Source organism: Bradysia coprophila, chromosome IV (assembly GCF_014529535.1).
Source record: "Bradysia coprophila strain Holo2 chromosome IV, BU_Bcop_v1, whole genome shotgun sequence".
NCBI lineage: Eukaryota > Metazoa > Arthropoda > Insecta > Diptera > Sciaridae > Bradysia > Bradysia coprophila.
In genome coordinates, this window is record NC_050738.1 from 10,932,379 (window position 1) to 10,953,106 (window position 20,728).

The window sequence follows — 20,728 nt, forward strand, 5'->3', positions numbered from 1 at the left end:
TGTGGAGTGGAATTATAAGAATCAATGATTTCAATCTAATTAATGTTATTCATTCCACGTGCGATATGGATCTTACTATACTTAAACATACGCACGTATCGTAATGTTATACTAATGTGGATGGAACAGTAGGCTTTACATTGAATGCTGCGACAGTAATCGTTACATGAACCAACAATTTTGTTATAAAAACAAAACCAGCTTCTGTAGGCAACAGTAGACAACTTGCTATGCAATGGTCAACTTTCGCATACGGCAGGTAGTAAAAAGATGAAATGAATTGAAATTGTTTCATCGCTAATCAACTTGAATTCAGCTGTAGAAAATCATTATATTCTCCTTCCATGTCATGCAAAGCCAGATCTTTTTCCACACTCTCTTACGTTGTGTAGAATTACTGAACTATCCCTTTGAAGTAGACTTTGTAAACTTTGATGAGATAACGGTCTGATTCAAAAAACGACCATTCGACAGACTTTATGAACTTTGTTGTATAATAGTGCAAGTGCTTGGAGAACCCTGCGAAAATGAAATTTTCACAAGGGGCACATCGTTGACACTTGGGATAATTTTCATTTTCGCAGGGCTTCGCAAGTAAAATACGTTAAGTAATTGCTTGGCGATTGTTATTTTGCCAAGAGGGATTATAGCCCAAGCCTTTGGCTCTGGCTACAAACTTCACTGTCAATTTTGTTGATCCGAGGCGAAGCCGATGTCAATAAACACACGAAAATGAGAGACTTTTCATGTTTATCCAGAGTTATGTGATGGATTTTACATGCTTTTGTTTTCCCTAGGGTCGAAAGTGGCTTATTACACACCGAGAGAAAACACTCGTTTTCGTGTGTTTATTGACCTCGGCTTCGCCTCGGATCAACAAAATTCATACGAAAACTCTACTTTTCAACTTTTTATCCCTAGTCATGTAAATAGCTATTACATGCTGAGGGCGTCGTAATTAGCGCTTGAAACATGAAAACTACGGGTTTCGACGCATGTAGCATCTAAAAACCATTGTTTACTCCAGTCCGTTATAATTTATTCATAAAATTTCCGTTACCATATGCATTACATATCAAAATTTGTATGCATTTCGGATTATATATAATTCTGATGTGACGAAAGCAGCTGAAAGTGTACATGAATGTGAGATGAAGAAAAAAAAAACAAACTTTGGTATTTTGTTCAATTCCTGTTCCATTTTTGTGAGGAAAAAGTTTGTAAGATCGTAAGCAAACTGAATTATTAATAAATTTCGTTTTTTTTTCTGTCAATGTTTTCGTTTTCGAAAAGAGATCCCTAAGAAGTTGGGGAAACTTTATTAAATAAGTTATGAAACCCTTTAAATAAAAATAACATTTTCAATCCAAACAACAGCAGCAGTAGCTCAGTTAACTATATATTTTTTCCCGACTTCTTCTTCTTCTTCTTCCTCTGTCGGTAGCCCTAGGTCCATGTACATACATAACCAAAGTTTTATTTAAATTTTATTTCCCTTATCTAGTAAAAAAGCTGAAAAAAATTTATCATCTAGAAAAAAAAATCCTATAACTCAAGTATATTTGAATTTATTGACCTTTTTTCCTCTTTTCTAGCTGCTCCTGATAGCAATCTTTTTCACATACATAAATTCCTTTGCTGCTTTTTTTCATCCCAATGAAAAGCCATGCATGAAAGGAGTTTGTTTATTTACACACAGAGACCCCATAATATCCATAAAAGAATAATAAAAATAAGGATAACATAATAAATGGAAGGACGAAAGGGGAGAACAAAACACATGTATACGAACGCTGGGAATGCGACACACAACTCTGGTGGATGATATGTCAAAAAAAAATTTTTTTTAGAAAATACTAGAAATTTAGACACAATTCCGGTTACAACAATCAGATGATCGCATATAAAATGTGTATTTATGTGTGTAATGCTTTATATGAAGTTGAAAGTTTATCGGGAGAAAATCGATGAGAAAATAGATTTTTTTTTCTGGTGGTCGGTTACTGCCATTTGAGATAAATTTGTTTTAGTACTTTTTTTGTGGCTTCGTTGGTTAATGGTGCAAATTGATTTAAATCGACTGATGGATGTAGTAAAACGATTCCCAGCATACGGCAATAAATATACGGCCCAGGCCCATGTATGCACGAGGGTCAACTGATCGGCAAACGAAATAAATGTAAAATCTGTGATTTTAAAACATTTTCGTTTATTACTTTGCACAGAGAAAAATCTGTGGCTTTGAATTCGCTACACTGAAAGTTGAACTTGGAATTTTCTATGTTCCCCTGCCTCTCGCCTTCACTTACTACTGCAGAAATGTTAGAGACAACGATTTTATTTCATGAGGCTTTTTTGAATTTTTTTGGTTATTGATGAAAATGTGGAATGAGAGATCTGTTTTACAGCGATTGGTGAGCAGGTAGGTTCGGGAACATAGAAAATACCATAAGGAGTATGCTTGAGGTGTCTCAATGCAAGTTGCAACGTCCTTAGGATTTTTATATTTAACATGGAAAATTTACAAACCCCTCACGGGGAAAATGGGCTCCAAAACCCAAAAAACCAACAAAATTTTTTCATGGTTTTTCGAAAGTCTACTGTTACTGTAGGGTAATTCCGGACATAAAGGGGTCGCAAAGTGACGTACTGATGTCAAAAATAGATTTATGAATGTGGCAGTAACGTTTTGGAACACTGTGATGCCGGCAGAAAACATTGTTCTGGTTAATACGAGCAGCAATCAAGCTGCCACCATCACAACAGCACAGAATGCTATTCATGCCGGACGCATATGTCTGAACGCTCGAACATTGACGGCATCCGACTGGCAAGCAGTGCGGGCACTGGCAACTGGCCTACCCGCCTTCACGTGCGTCGTCGATCACAATCAGCGACCAATTGCCTCAACGTTCGCAAGTCCCGGTTTCCAGTTCATGATCTATGATGATAAACCAGTTACACTACCGGCCACAAGACCAATAGTAGCCAGCCAATTGCTGCATTCACTCAAAAGAATCGCCGAAGCACTCCTTGCTGAGACATGCTACGTAAAAGGATTTTTAGCAGCATCTACGTACATTTGCGGAAAATTGGCCCAACACGATATACTCCCACCGGGCCATTCCAGCGGGCCAGGGATCGAGACGTTCTACGTCACAAGCGGATTTGAGACCCGAACAATCCGACTACCACAAGTCAAAGGCAGTAATTTCTTGTGGGATATACTTGGTCTCAACAACGAGCGAATTGGAAAGGAAGATTGGCCAGTGCTACAGCCGGAGTACACTGTCCTCAATCGCACGACACTGGATGAATACATGTGCATCATGGGAGGAACTGCAGCACTCTACAGCCTGGGAGTCTCCACCATGTTCCATAAGTGGAATATCTCTGGTCGCTGCCTCAATGTGTACATCCAACCACTGCACGACGGAGAACGGGTATCTGTGTACCCCATACTACAGTATCTCTTCACACCTCGAAACTTCCAAAGCTTCAGCCCTATAAGCAAGATAGCAGCGCAGATTGTCGGCCAATTTTCATCGATGAGTATGCTGAGCCGCAGCTTTCAGGCTTCATCGTGGTGTGCAGGCGGCCGACACATCGACATGACACACGAAAACACTTATTGGAATTCGATTTGGGGTCGCAACATTCCGTACATCGTGAATCCACTAGCACTTTCCCGTTTCCTAGTCACACTGCCGGACACTTTTGGCTATGCAATGCCTCCTGTCATCGCCAATATGAGCAACAGTTTTTGTTTGGCTGGCGTCGATACCACATACTTCTCAGCGTTTTTGGCGGATGAGCGGTACAAGCAAGCGATAGCCAGTCAGGCACCGTTCCAGTATGTTGCATTTGGTGCGTTAGCCCTGAATTACGTGCACCAACACACACGCCGAGCTGTGCCAACAACCATCTCTTTCAGCGTCTTGGTTAACTCAAGAGGACCCCAGCCAAGATGGTTGGAAGGAACCGATGTTCAGCCTATATATCAAGCTGCACTTCACAGTTTCGCCGTCGGCACAATACCCACTTATGATTGGTTCGCCCAATGCGTACTCGTGCCACACATCAGGAAAGCAAATATGTCTGTTCAAGATTGGAACATTTTGAGTGTCTCACACACAGGACCCAGCGCCTTTGCTGGATTCTTGCTCGATGTTGGCGATATGTTACGGCACCAATTGGACAAGATAACAAACCTTGACGGTCTGTTTAAATTGGGAGGACAGCCAGATATCCGATACAATGGTATCGCAGCTGGAACTTCGCAAGACATGGACAATGCAAAAAACTAGCGTTCAACTAATAACATTGAACATGTTCCATAAATTTAAAAATTTGTAACAAGAAGTGACCTATTTCTGGCGCTTGCTTGTAATTAAAACCATTCAAAAGTTTCCGAATGTTCTGACATTCAAATTTTCAACTATACATTCACCCAACAAACAATTAAAAACGTTTATGATTTTCAATAGCAAAACTCAATAATTTCAATCATTACATTCACCGAAAAAAAAGTGTGCTTCCAATAAATTACAATATCAAAATAAATACTCAAACGAATGGGAAATATCGGTTTTCGCTTTTCATTCAGTAAACGCCATATTTTTTTCCAATCGGAAATTTTCTTTTTTTTTTATTTGCAAAATTTTTTCAACTCTGTACCCATTTTTTTATATTTTCGCACATTTACGATATAAATTTTCTCTTTTTTTTAACAATAAGAAAGGCTGGTGGCATAATGGTTCATGGTGTAGTGCCTGTGATTGATTGTCTTCCCTTCCGTGCTCTAATCTTATCACAACCTGTTTAACATTTTAAAGAATCAATTGGCGTGCTAGGAATATGTAAACAGTGTGAATATATTTCATGTACAAAGTACACCAAAGATTTTCTGAGTTGTATGCCAATGGATTCGTTTTTGGCATTATATTATAGAGACTTTGCCATTGTACATGTAGCCATACACAACATGTATGATGGTGTATATATATATATGTATAGTGTTATACGTTAGTGTACACTCACAAAAGGAGATTGAATAATGAGGTTGTTTCAAGTCGTGATGCTTGGTAACAGCAGAAACGAATGTTGCTTATAAGTTCAATTTTATACATAAATATATCAATACACATGGCTGGGTACCATTAAGACTATTTTTATTGTATCGAAAATAGAATATTTGATTTAAAATGGGTGCTTTTAGCAACTTGAATTGGGCGATACATGCGCTCCGAGCTTATTTATATTATCAATTACTCAACACAGCTTTGGATTTGGTGAGGTCATGTATTTTATGTTCACACTGAACGTGTAGATATATCAGCGAAAATGTTTCGGAATTGATAGAGTAACGAGAGCAAAAGGCTTACGAAGAAAGACCTTCGCATAGGTCACAAATTCATTCACTTCGTGGTTCTACAAACGATAGATGTGTTTTTGGATTGTGATGCAAATTATCCAGTACACAAGGACGATACGAACGACTTAATTAACTCATTATGTTAGCAACATATAAGAGAGAAATTAAAATATTTTCTACCAGTTACCCTCCAAGAATCTGAATAAACAGAAGAGAAGAAAAAAAATTCTAATTAACAAAATAGATGAGGGATACGCGAAATTAATTACAAAAGAGCTTCATTATACAGGGAAAAAAAGACGAAGTATTTTTCGTTAAATTTTCATTTTTAACTTTCTTTTCATTCCTTCCTTTTTATTTAAAGAAAAAATCTTTTGGGTTGAAAAATAACTCAGACTTTTGATATTCCATTGTTAGTGTTCTCGTACTTAAGAGCTATAGAGGAATCCAATTTTTTTTTTTTTGCTGCTGGTTTTTCTATGGCATGGGACAGCCTTTCCTACACATTCTTCGGTTGTGTACTACAATAACCAACTATGCGCGGGTAACGAACGTCCCTTGAGGTTATTTCAAAACGGTGATTAGATTGTGCGGCCCATTTTATAAAGAAATATTCCCTTTTTTTCCCTTGATGTGCCCTCTCCCTCTCTATACCTATACATGCTACGCGTACGCACTCAAAAATAACGTAACATCGATACATCTAACTCTGGTAACAAACCACAATCGGTGTTTTTTTCGTCCTTCTTTTTAAATTCAATTTGGGAAAGGTTTGTGTCAGATACACAAAGCCTAAATTGTTTATCTTATGTTTTAGTCAATCCGTTTCATTGTATTGGAAGGGAGCTATTATGGTAAAATAAGAAGTGAAAGTTGTATTCACGATGGATTTTCAAAAAGGTAATTTCCTCGGCTTAGTGTAATCGACGCACGTTATGTGATGTGGTCCGTTCAGGATAATATTAGTTGAAAGTGTTACACCTGTTTTTGACGAGGGAAACAAACTATTGAAAATTTACGGTTAAGCGGTCTTGATTATTTGACTATTTGATTTGTAGATATTTTTTTGTCGTATTTTCTTTTCCCTCATTTCCTTTGAGTAAATTTCGTTATTAGAGCATTAGAGTTGAATAATAGATTGTTGGCAGATTTTAACCTCAGACAGCTGTTGGAAGTTTTTAAACTGATGTGGTCGGTGGGTCAACTAAATTTAATATAAAACTGTCAACTGAATTATTAACCAAAAAACAGCATGTGGTCGGTTGGTCAGCTCAAACCATTTTACCTTGTGAGCGAGTGGTATGTATTTCATATGCCATGAACACGCATCATCAAACATTTCAATAATTAAGTATCGTAGCCTCCACAGTACTACGGGCTTGATTGCATGAGCCGTTTCGTTTTTATCAACGAGCTTAGTGATAAAAATGAATAAAATTTTATTCCACAGCGGCAAGACATCTAAGCTGTCAACAAATTTTCCTTGAAACAATGTCAGAATTTTGCCACTTATCTGAGCCATTTTGTCATTGAACGAACATAACAATTCAACGCTGTTCGTTAGGATTTCTTTGTTCTCTTGGATACGGCACGGCAAGCTTCGAATGTTGTTCTTCTATTTCTGTGCAAAATATCGCCTATAGTGTCTACAGTGCCTATAGAATAATTATTATTTGTTTACCGAGTAAATTCCAACAAGAGCGAAGCGAGGGCCATAAATAACTTTAGCTGGACTACCCTATTTTTCTTCGAGGTGAACTTGTTTTTCATGTGTGCGCAGTTTTTATGGTCATTTTTCTCCACGAAACGATAACATCAATTCGTTGTAACGTTTTGAAAAACCAAAACAAATTAACAAATCGGACAAGAAAATTTCTATTTTCTTCCCATGAATTGAAGAAAGAATTGAAATTGTATAATTCATCTCACTTGAGTTGTTATCAGACAAAATGTCAAGAAAATGCAATGGCATTTTGAGGAGAGGAAAGAAGGTTATTCACCAACGCTCACATGAACAATCTTTTACTTCATTTGTTTTGACATTATGTTTACTGTATAAAACTATGGGAGCTAATCTCGACCATATAGAATGTCTACAGTCAACTAATACAAGATCTACTATTGAAACTCAGTAGATGTGTCTTCGGCCACAGCCGGGAATGTTATGATTTATTGAGAACGAATGCACGGTATATAAAGGCGGTTTACAGGCTACTCGATGCGATTCAAATGATTGACATACTGCGATCACCACAGATACTTCCCCCTTGCGAAAGATTGAGACGTTCGGCTCGAAAATGTTGGGTAATGGATGTTTCTTGATTTTGTTTGTGGTTGCGTTGATTTGTTGTGATGTCAGCCTTTTCTCGATTGTGCCGTGAGTTGAGAGTTGCCAATTTTGTTTGTGGACAGGAACAGTGGTGGGATTCAATTCTCGATTCGAATGACTTGACGGAAAAATTTGGGTCTGTTTTCACAGTGGTAGATAGATCTAGAAACTTTGAAAACAGTTGGTTGACTTTGAAATTTTCTGTCTAATTAGATTGATAACAATCTAATGAGTATTGGTTCGAGAATGTGGTAGTCGAATTTTGAATCTGTTTAAATTTGGGATTAATTTTAAAACAGAGTGTGTCGAAAATGGTTAAATTTTGAACTTTATTTTGGATGGAGATCGATTTTCTCCATTGTTGGAAGAGAGGTTATGTTTCCAACTTAATTTGAAATTAATTCAGATCAAGTGATTCAAAACATTTGTAGGGTGATTTTGAATTTTATTTTTGTGCTGCCTTTTGTTTTGCAGGGATACGCACTGCACGAAATGTACTTCTTATGTATGGTATGGTGATACTTGTCTGTGGTAGCAGACTTTAGGCAGTATATTTGCTATGTACATTTCGACTGATATTATATATATGACTCATTGAACGGTTGTACTTTTGTACTATTCTACGGTCAATGAGTTTAAACCTATTGGCGCCGGTTTGGTGGTTTAATATCAGATTTTGTAATTTTAGGTCATTCGTGAACTTGAAATTGCTATGTGTTAATTTCAAGGGTGGTAAATTTATACACGATGACTTTTGATTTCGTTACGTTCTGTGATGTTAAGAACTTGTGAAACTAATTTACATGGAAAAAGGTTGTGTTATCGCACAGTGGATAACTCATTGGATCAATTTCCATGTATCAAGTATTTTCGATTACAACTTTAAGAAACAAAACATTTCAATCCTCGACACGCTTCGGTTTTGCTAAACGGTTCCGTCGTTTATGAGTAAATCATGAAAGATTATTCTCAAGACGGATAGGCGTAGAGCTTAATCTGCGAAACGCTGAGCCGGTTGATTGGAAATCGTTCTATAATTGTAATGAGGGAGTACTTGACTCTTTTGTGTTTGTCAGAAGAATTTTTAGGATATTTTTTCCGAAAAATTGTTTTAATTTTGAAAGGTTGAATTATTCGTTTAAACTTTTTAGGGTTTGTACGGAAAACGTGCAGACCTTATCTCCATCACAACGATGTCTCGCACCTGTCACAGCATTACCTGGTTGTACCGTAGTACGGGCGGAACGTACATCTCAATTTCGATAAATCGAAATTGGTGATGGTTTTATAGATAGGTTGTCACATTACGTTTTCCGTGAATAATTCACGAAAATGGTATTTTCTGATCAAACGATTTAGTTTCACTAAAGGTTGATTTATAATTTTTATGAAATTGGTTGTTTAACCATATTTCTAGGCCAAAAAATTTTATTTTTGGTTGACTGTAGTTCTCGTAACTAGATGGTAAAGTTACGGTGATATTGTCGACAACATTTTAGCCAAAATATTTGTGCTAAAACTAAGTCTTAAATCTAAATTTACTTTTTGAGCTTAACTAGTAGTGTAACCTAGTTTTTATGCTTATAAGTAGAATTTGTTGCTAAATTTTGAAATGTTGTCGACTGAAGTATAGATGGTATTTACTTCGTCATTTTTATTATTTTTGGGATTAACGACTGTAGTGCTTTTAGCGCACTTTTTATTTTTAACAGTCCACTGAACGTTTGGACGTAACAGTGCAAATTAGTTAGACAATTTGTTAGAATTGTGCTAATTTGGTTTTAGTTATGAATTTCAGTGCTATTGCAAGCTGAAATTAACTATTAGACTTGGTTCAGAGGTATTACTACGTGAACGTTTGTCGGGGTCACCAATTATATGGGAGCTAATCTCGACCATATAGAATGTCTACAGTCAACTAATACAAGATCTACTATTGAAACTCAGTAGATGTGTCTTCGGCCACAGCCGGGAATGTTATGATTTATTGAGAACGAATGCACGGTATATAAAGGCGGTTTACAGGCTACTCGATGCGATTCAAATGATTGACATACTGCGATCACCACAAAACCTTACTAACTGGTTGCCATCGTTTATTTAAGTCGTTGCAGTCGATAACAGATGATCATCATTTCTGAAAGGTCTGCTGTATGTACTTTTCAGTCCTGCATGTAAAATTAGCTTCTCTTTATAACGAATCTACGCTAGATACTTGATATTTTACTATATCTAGTAAAGATGCCTCAGAAATAGCACTGCTTCTACCATTGACATAATTTGAAAGAAAATGGTATCAGAATAGGCTTTGATTCCTTACGTACAGACAGAGTAAAGTGGCTAATTGAATTTTAACAGGAAAATCAATCCCTTAATCACCTACATGAATGTAACACTAGTCTACTTTTGTTCTTTATTTCAATATTTATTTACATAACCAAACGAATATAAAGTAGAGTTTTCGTGTGAATTTTGTTGATCCGAGGCGAAACCGAGGTCAATAAACACTCAAAAATAATGGATCTTACAAGCCGTGGGCCTTGAAAGTTCACGAAATTTGATGAAAAGAACGATTTTTTACCCGCAAGCATGTAAAATAAATTACTTCAATTTGTTCCGAAACCATTGTAACACAACGTGCCTTTAATCCCAAAACAAATCTTTTGTCGCTAGCCACATTTTACCTTGCAGCGAGAAAATTGATTCCGAAAGGGATTTTGTGTGTACACCACTTATCATAGGAAAAATGGAAAATTCCATACGAAAAACTCATTTCAACCAAACTATTGCATTTCTCCACCGGTATAGTTTCCTCGAAAATAAATTCCGAGCAGGTTACACAAAAAACTATCAAATTTTTCGAATTTAATAAACTCGGATTACACACACTTTATATTTTCCACAATTTCATTTTATTCAATTTTATACGTCGGACGATGTATAAACTGGAATTTAATTCAATTCAACCTCAGGGCGATCACCATAGTACCGTATCCTAGATGTGCCAATCCAGAGCTATACATACAAGCCGTTAAGTAAGTGTGCAACGTAATGTATACCCAAACATAACAAATGCACCTTTTCGTCCATATAAAGCTACCGAAATTGACTGAAATAATATTATAATATGGTCAGTTGGATCACCGTGCAGATTTTGCCATGTAATCCACTATCCAATTTCCTAATACCTTAAAACTTGATGCAATTTAGTTTTATATCGTAACGGTACCCAACAAACTGAGTTCTTTTTTTTGTGCTCCCTTTTGCTGGTATTAACACAGCGTCGACAGCGTCGACCCGTAGCGTATACAAGGGATATTTTTGTACAATTTCATTGTGTATGATGTGACATGATAAAAAAAAAATTTAATTTCAAGGTGGATGCTGGATGGAAATATTTAAAAAAATAAAATTTTATTGGCGGACAGTTTTATGTTTTGTTTTATGGATGTTTGTGTATGAGCAACAGAATCCGAGAATTGATGTAGAAAATGTACAAGTGGTGTTTGTTTAGAGAGGCATTTGATGGTATTTGAGGCTGTTTTGCATTTGGGGATTGGGGTTTTATTTTTAAATTCAAATGCATTTTCCGTAAATTTTCAATAAACAGTTCTTCGTGTGGAAACTGTTGTGTGCGTCGCCGGAGTTTAGTATTTATTGCAAAGTGTTTTCGTAGAGAAAAATATTCCCAATTTTATTGATTTTCATAAATGAGGTAAAAATACTGGTAGAAGCAGAATATTAAACTAAACGTAAAAGAGCAGATCGACACGTCTAGCGAATTTTAATATAGATAGCAAGATAAATAGATAAATGGAGTGGTTGTAAAACCAGAGAGTTGATAACAGATGGCGTTCCACCCTGGCAGGGCGGAAGCAACGCCATCTGTTATCATCTCTCTGATATCATTAGGACAGTCATCAAATCTATATAGATCATCTTCAAGATACGGTACTTTCAAATGTAACCTTAATTTAGTTTCCGTAAATGTTTCGTTCATTTTTGTATGCCATTTTTTAAACCGTGGATGGCATTTCAAACGTAGTTGCAGATGATCTATTTATGTAATGAAAAGTTATGAATTTTGAGATTGACAAGTCATGAAGTCCATCGGCCATATGGTTCGGAAGATATTGCCGTGGAACTAAAATTCCTCTAGAGAATACGACGAAAAATACGAGGAAAAATGCTAATTTCAATGAAATTTATGTTTGGCTCAAAATTTAAATTTTTTTACTACATTTCAGAGGAAAAAAAGTTTATCGAAATCGGGTCAGTAGTTTCTGAGGTATCGGAGATATATGCCCTTTAGTGATGCTGGTAAATATTAACAGCTGTCAAAGCACCAAGCAGGGTAATAGAAAAAAATAAAGTAGGTAATTTTGGCAGTGTCAAATGTCATTTTTATTTTATAAGATTTTTACACTCTTAAAAATGCGGTAAGAGCCAAGATATATTCGAAAAATAGGCGCGAACGTTCTTTCAATGAAAATATGATCACTGAAATGTACATTATTTTAACAAATAATCTAACATCACGTTAGCAGTCTGCATACAAATAACTAAATTACGTAGGTAACTGAATGTAAATTCTTTAATAAAAGTTTTTTTTAAATTTATTTACAGCAAATTAATTATCGGGAAAATACAATTATTTTTATTGAAAATTATAAATAAAAAATTTCCTCCATTTTGACGTCGTCTGGAATACTTCCCATGATGCAAACTGCATTATTCTTTTGAATGGCCAGCGACAATCTTTGAAATAGAAATTGAACGCTACGAGGGTCACCGCTGATCTTTTCCAATTTTTTTCCGAGTGACGAAAAGAATTGCTTTGCTTCGGTTGACCACGAGCCCATTGTTTCCACGGCCAATGCAACGAAATGATAATTTTGACTCTTTATATTTTTGTAAAGATTATGTTTTCGTCTAACTGCTTGATCGGCAGCTGAACCAGCTCTTTTTGATGTCTGATTGAGGTACGAATTTGCGAAGGTGTCCACGCATGTTGCGTCCCAAACGAGCGCTTGTCCTTTAGCCCAAGGGATAAGTGTCATTCCGTCTGGTCGTTTGCCGTCATCACGATATAAGCCTGTTGGTTCAAGTTTCGCTGGGATATTTGTTGATCGAAGGGCCCTCGCTGTGATATCGTTGAATTCGCTGTGACGTGAAAATCTTCCTTGACTCTTTATGCAGCTTAAACTATGAAGACCGTTGGAGTCTACTCGTTCACCGCAGATGCACTTGTGGGGTTTACAGATTTCGCTCCCCAAACGTAGTGCCATGCCGATTCGTAACTCGTTGTTATTCAAAAATGTCCCAACGTTTGCAGATGGAATTGCGTTCAACCATGCTCCTGACTCTGGTGTTTGTGATGCAAGAAAACGTGAACGTTCGATTGGAGACGAGTGGTTCAGGTTTCTGATGATTCTTTTTGAATTGATTGAGTCCCAATTACGTTGGTGATTTAATAAAAGTTAAATGAAAACCCTTCGCAGTAACCACTTTTTCGTTTTCAAATTTGCCTCCAATTCGGCATCTCACGGCGACTCCTGTCTAATATAATGTAAATGGCAACTCGTACTAAAAACTACTCTATTTGACACCAAAAAATCTCTATTACCCTGCTAGGTGCTTTGCAGCTGTTCGTTTTTTGTTTTAAAGTCGGCTCAGAAAGCGACTTCTCTCTCTGAAACATGTAGTTGTTAGCTGTCACTCAATTACTTAATATTCTATTGCAAAGAATATTCCTCTGATGTTGCCCACTAGTATAAGTTTTTTGCGACTCAGAAAAATGTTCAAAAAAAAATGAAGTAAAAGATTGGAAGTCAATATCTTTAAAATAGTTGGATCAAATGAAGGCATAGATCCGAGAGTCTAACTACTGAAATATTGACGGCTATGAAAGGTCAAAACGCCAATGTGAAATCGATGGAAAACTTTATTCAGCATATTTTTGCAGTGAATCTCAAAACACGAATCTCCACTTACATTAGTTTGACCTTTCCTTAATGGCAAATTTATTGTCTAGCCCTCTGTCAATAAAATAACAATCCCATGACGATGCTAATTCATATACTTTCAAAAAATAATATCGACACCGACAATGGAACGAAGAAAAATATTGGCAAAAGTGAGAATAAGAAAAGTGGTTCGTTAGACGCTTCAGCTTATTATAAATTCATTGTTCCATAATTTTCCTAACATTTTTGTTTACTTTGGCGCTTAACTTTCACACTTTTCCCAATACAATAATTTATGTAACTAAATTGTTGTTGTTGCTTTTGAAAATTTGCGCCGCCAAATTTAATAATACGCCTACCGAAATACACATAAAATTCGCCGAACAAAATATAAAGCTACTAATTTATGATTCAATTAAGGGTGTTTAGTTAAGCATTCGTTCATCATTTAATTGACTAGAATATTATAAATGCAAATTTCGTTTAAAATTTTTGGTGGGAAGATTGAGTTTTTGTTTTCGTAGTATAGGAAATATTATTGACGGAAAAATTCTCGTGCGTACATTCAACGCACACATCTCACCCTCTCCTACCGTTCGGTTTTGTTCCAACATTCAAACCATTCGGCGGTTCACGCTATAGCCTTATCCTCCGTTTCATTTCAACACCCTCAAATATAACCTTAAAAAATTAAGATTTAAACGATGTTATGATGTTGTTCATGCCACAAATACAAAATTAATTTTATAAAATTGAAACATAAGGCTGGCAAAGCTTTCGTTAAGCCGTTTTCTATTATAATGGTAAATGAGTTTTTAAATTGCATTAAAATGGAAAATCTACGCTTAAAATTTTTATAATTTTTTTAATGTCCCTTTTTTGTGCGGCGTTGGTGACAGATATGATACCTTTTGCGGTATTATTTTTTCCATACCGGAAATTTGCTTTTTTCTACTTATTTAACTTTTTATTAAAATTTATTTTACTTTTCGTAAGTTTTTCTATTGGACGATATTTTTCCAGTCGCATAATAAGTAAATTTTATGTGCGGTTGTGTTATTACAAATTCGTTTAAGGATGGAATGAGGTGTATTTTAATGGCATTACACAATAATCACCATATTACAAGCTGGTACGTTGTATACATGTTTGGCCCACACAATCAGTTTATTGTGGTTAGAGGACGGTGTCGTGTGGTAGTGCCAGCTTACTTTCTTAAAAAAAACCCTGCAGTGAATAGTCGAAAAGTCATAAAAGATCAAATTGAAAAGGAGATTTGAAGAAGAACAAAACAAGTTTCAGGAAAGGATCTATTAGGAAATGTATTTGGTAGATCTTTAGTCTGGGCCTGCAAGGGCCTGCTGCTGGGCCGCCAGACCTTTTGTAGTAGGACAAGCAACACAAGGATGATTCTTTGTTTCAGAAAGATCAGATAGTGTTTCTAATTTTTTATTGAGAAAATTCCCTATTGTGTCCTTCCAAAGCAAACGGAGCATAGGTATCAGTCTTAGACTTTTTGTTCCAACTAATGATAGAATTTCACTATTAAGTGTTACGCCTATTACAATTTCACTGCAGGTCTAGTTCTAAAAGCGCGATATTGTTTTGGCGGTTATCGAAAATAAAATTTCTTTCTGAATTATAAAGATCAATTCTTTCGAAAAACAAGCTACCCAAATCGGACGCATTTTTTTCTGAAGCTTATTTGATATGTACTTGAAGGACTTGATGCTCAGACTTCCTAACCAGTGTCAGATAGAGACATACAGATACTTATATACCTGTTATGACCAGCATTATTATCGGGACTATTACTTCCATCGATCAAAGTATTTTTAATATTTTGATTTTGAATCTTGTACTTCAATTATTTTAACATGCATTTTACCATATAAAGGACTATATTACCCAGAGCTTATCATTATTTTTGTCGTCATTATCGACAACAGATGAATAGCCGTATGTGTTGGTTGAAGAGAACAAGCGTTTTATAAATTTTTCTTACCATAACAGTTGATGGACCATGGTATCATCGGATATCTGAGGTCGTGTAAATACGGGGCAACATGGGTTTTATTGGGTTTCGGTTTCGGTGAAATTCTAGCCTCTGGCGCTCTGACACAAAATTTTCACCTACAACAAGCGGCGAACATAAGAAAATTGCTTCAGAATTAGTTTTCAGGAGAAATTTACTATTTTATACCAAATATGCTCCTGAAAAAATACGTCCTATTTTGGCAGACTGTTTTTCGAAAGATCTTAACTGTCTGTATGCCTAGTCTGGTTTAAGAGTGAAAATATATTAAAACAGTTTGTCCGGGAAACTATTAACAATTACGCTAAAATCATGGAGTTAGGATCACTTGAATGATAACGTCTGTGTTACCTTTCCGCAGAATAATTTTCAATTTTCTGAAAATCCGAAAAACTTTTTAAAACTTTTAAATCTCCCGAAGTGTCTTACTGTAATCTAAACTAAATTTTCCAACAAAGTACTGCAATCACTCGCTCGAATCAATTTTAAGAGTACACTTCTATGTAACTGCATAATTTTAATAAAAATCCCACCTAATAAGCTTCAGTTTTACTCTTACCATACAAAAAGTTCCGATACGCGACGTATTTGATGATTCTTAACGAAATAAACTGCAATTGTACAATAAAAAAAGCGATTTGCGCTGAGCTGAATAAACATTCCCATTCACCTATCTCAACACAAAAGAGCAGCAGCAAAATCATTACGGTTGATTTGATACAACTATTATGTGAAATCGATATGTGAAAAAGTATCGATATAACATCCCAATAGATAGAATTGGTTGGTACATATAGAGAGCGACGTTAGAAGCTTATTTTTGTTTCGATTGCAAACTGTTTTCGTAATATATGTACATGTACGGTTGTACGAGCACTGTTATTGTAGTTATAGGAATACCGCTTAAGAGAATACTTTATGATAATTTTCGTTTAATTTGAAGGGAATAGAAAATTAAATGCGGGAAACATATTTTTCGTGCAAAATATTTCATTAGGCTACGTTAGAGTTGATATTACGTTACATGATTGAGACATATGCGAGTTAATTTTACTTTCTGGCTTTTATGAAAAGAAAGCCATGGGAACATCTCACATCTGCGTGACGAGATGTTCAAAAACTTCTTACGGGACTTATCTTAAATGCGTCGAAAACCGTCTCGTTTTAGTGTGTTTATTGACCTCGGCTTCGCCTCAGATCAACAAAACTCACACTAAAACTCAACTTTTCATCTTTTTATCCATAGTCATGTAAAATACTATTATAAACTCGGGATAAAAAGAAGATAATGAGTTTTCGTGCGAATTTTTTGAAAGTTCCGAGTGGAAGCCGAGGTCAATAAACACACGAAAAGGAGACTTTTCATCCTTTTATTCCGAGTTATGTAACGGAAACATGCTGAGAGTGTCGAAAGAACTGTTTGGGACATGAAACGTACGACGCATAATCTTTTACTTCATTAGTTTAGTAGTTTAGTTGTAGAGATCATCGTTTAAATTTGTCATAGTTGCTGATAACAGACGATAGGTTTGTTACAGTGAAGTGCTTTCATTCGCTGTGTCGTTCCTTCTAGCATAAGAAGAAGAAGATCTATCTAGTGCTCGACCAAAAACCAATGCCCGGGTTCACGATTTAAACAAGACAGTATCTAGCATGTAAAGTCATTATCTAAAATCGTCCAAAACGAATTGGGAAGTTCATTACATTTTTGGAGTGATTGAAGATGATACATTTTTCGTCATTTAAAATGTCGAAAATGAGATTGAGAAATGACTTCACTGCCGCATATTGGGCTTGGGAATTCCAAAATAAATTCATCTCGTTCGTTTCGGTTAGAGGACGCTTTGTGTGTTTTGTGTCTTTCGTTTACAATTCTGAATAGGACCGGAAAAATATTGATTAATTATTTACTACCATGCCGCATCGAATCGCCGCATAAAATCGTTTCTCTTGATATAGTTCCAAACACAAACCATAAACACTAGAAACCAATGCTTGTCCCTTATCCAATTTCAAATAAATCAGCTTTAAATTTGGGGATTGACTCGACTGTTAGGAAAAGAGCTGGAAAAAAAAGGGAAAAGATAATATATCAAATAGAAAATTGGATATTGGACAGAAGATATTTGGTTGTTCTTTTGTATTCAGCGGTTTGTTTTAAAATTGGATTTTCTTCTCGGTGCACATAATATACACACGTATACGACTCTGTTAAAATAGGTATAACTCTGCTCATAACCTGTCCAATGCTTTTGATGAATTTAGATATTTGTCTTTTCACTACTGATGAAAGTGGAAAACCTTAATTTGAAATGAAATTGCAGTAACCTGGAGAATAGTATTTGATGATGTCTAATACAGTCAAACCGAGTGTAAAAGTCAATCTCATAAATCGCACGAATTTGAATATCACAGAGAACCTGGTGTCAAACGATTGTTATGCCAGATCATTTACAAGATCTGGAACACTTCAATGAACATTTTACAAATATTGAGGCAATCATTCAATTGTTATAGTAAATGCGCCCACGGCTATTTGATTCGAATTATACTCCCACTGGCATGCAATAAACTTGGTGTTAATTTAACCTTTTCATGGATATCACCAGAAACGAGAGTTCATGGCAGAAATGGTAACACATTGAAGCGAAAGAAGTAGTGATAACATTTTTCCATTGAAATGAAAGTCAGTTCCTTTTTTTGTGCCCATTCGCATTTCTCCAGTTCTTTTGATCTTTGCGAAACGCCCAAATGGATTTAAATGATTTTAATTAACCCGCAAAAGAAAATATCTTTTAATTGAAATATTTTAATTAAAATTCGAATTGAAATGTAAATTCCGTGTCTTTTGAAACATATTCTTATAAGGAAAGAAAACCGGCTGCTAGAAATTTATTTTAAAACCTCTTTACCAGTCGCAATATATTTATACTGAATTGCATAAGTCAAGTGTATCCAAAATGGAATGAGTGGGGGGGGTACTGTCTAAACATATGCTAACGAGATATATCCTGTGGAAAGTTCAGGGAAATGTTTAGTTTTTGAATAAGTAAGTTCTTGAATACATGTTGAAAAATAGCTCTTCTGTCTGCTGAAAATTTACTGTATAGGTGGATGAGGTGCATGTATTTTAATGTCGCATTCAAATATATCTTCGTTAGTTGATTAATCTTTCGCAAAAAGGAATGAAAAAACACGGAAACTTTTGTGGCTTTTAAAAGACATTTATTTCCTAGCAGACGGAAACTTTTAATTGGAAGAAAGATTAAATAGTGTCAACATGGCATACAGAGTTTACAACTGCCGCCGAAAATTTTGTCGAAACAGTATCTAGCTAAACAAAAATAAGATTACACAGTTCGACTTGCTCTTCAAGCATAATTCACGCGTACACTTGACGAAATTTATCAATTTTGTGTTTAAATACTGAAAATAACAGTCTAATATAGACCTCGGAACATGCCAGATTATGACCTGAAACCTGATGTTCAGATTGGAACTGATTGGAACTGAACCGGAACTCGCAAATTTTACCTGACCTGAATTTACTTAAAATCTGAAAATTGGTAAAAATTCAGGTAAAGCAGGTAAGATTTCGATATATCTGGGATTTTTTTTAGATATACCTGAGACCTGGCCTGATTTACCTGAACTTTAATTCATTTTCAGACTTCAGATTGGTTCAGACTCAAATATTTTCAGGTCGACTTTCAGGCTCAGATCAGGGGATTTCTTACCTGTTCCGCGTCCTATGCTTATGCGAGCTTGCTTATGGTTTTGCTACTATCACGCGAGTTCGGGGTACTGTGAAACCCATATAAAGAAATGCTCAGAGTGTTTGTATGATTACACCAGCTGGTAAAACAGCTAAAGCAAACTTAAACTGTAACTGTCGTCTTTTTACGCCAACTCTCGCCCGTATGTCACCCTTCCAAATTTAAATTAATCTTGAAACATCAATCACCCAGTCATCAATGTGGATTAATTAAATGTTGAAAATTAGGTGGATCTAACATGTAACAGCGTACATTTCCAGCCAAAAACTATTTTTCCAATCTTGCTACTACCTATGTTAAAACATCAACTACTTCTATGCCATTTGATTTATGGTCCACAACGAACTATTTACAGTACTTGGTGCCACTTAAGCAAAATTTTAACACCGTCGTCAAATAGAGGAATTTCTTAAATTTAAACTCCCCTCATTTGTAACACAGCAATTCGTAATTTAGAGCAGACGAGTCGCAGGTCCTATTTAATTTTTGCTTTAAAAGCTCATTTAAACAACTTTGGTACAGTTGAATTAAAAGCGCCATTAATTTCTTAGCTACATGCTCGTTATCTTAGCACTATAAGACTGTACAGTGTACACCGTGTATAGATGTAGTTTTATTCTATCTTAACTGGAATCTACATGATACATATTGTATGATGTCATGGAATAAAAATGAGAACACTTGGAACATTCATATTGCTGCAATTGAAATTGTGCTTTATTCGCCTTCTGCCAACTGCAAATGAATTTAGGACTTTTACAATTGCACTCAAAATCCTTTCTTCTTATTTTTCTGTGTCTTGTTCTTCGTTTTATTTTAATTTTTTTTTTCGCTTCTTTCTCATTTCTTTTGCAGTTGAAGCTATTCATAAAAGCGAAAATGTCCTTAGCTCTTTGGTATTTGTGCTAAGTGTACATAATTTCTTCAAAATACTGGAACTGTGCCCGATAAATGAATATGCAAAGTTGAAAATGTCTTGAAATGAATTTGTGAGATGAAGACCTTTGAATATATTTGGCACGATTTTTCGCTTAAAAAAATGTGGTTCGAAATGCAATCGTTTACAGTAAGTGAAAAGAATTGGGTGCATTACACATTCATGTTTAGTTTTTCTTTCTTTCCTCTATATTAACAAATGATGACGGAAGCTTCGAGCAAAAAAAAAAGTGCCGTGCTTTTCATTGGTATCGAAGCGACATCACTAACTCAACATTCCTTTTTTCATAATTTCCTCAATAAATTGCTTTA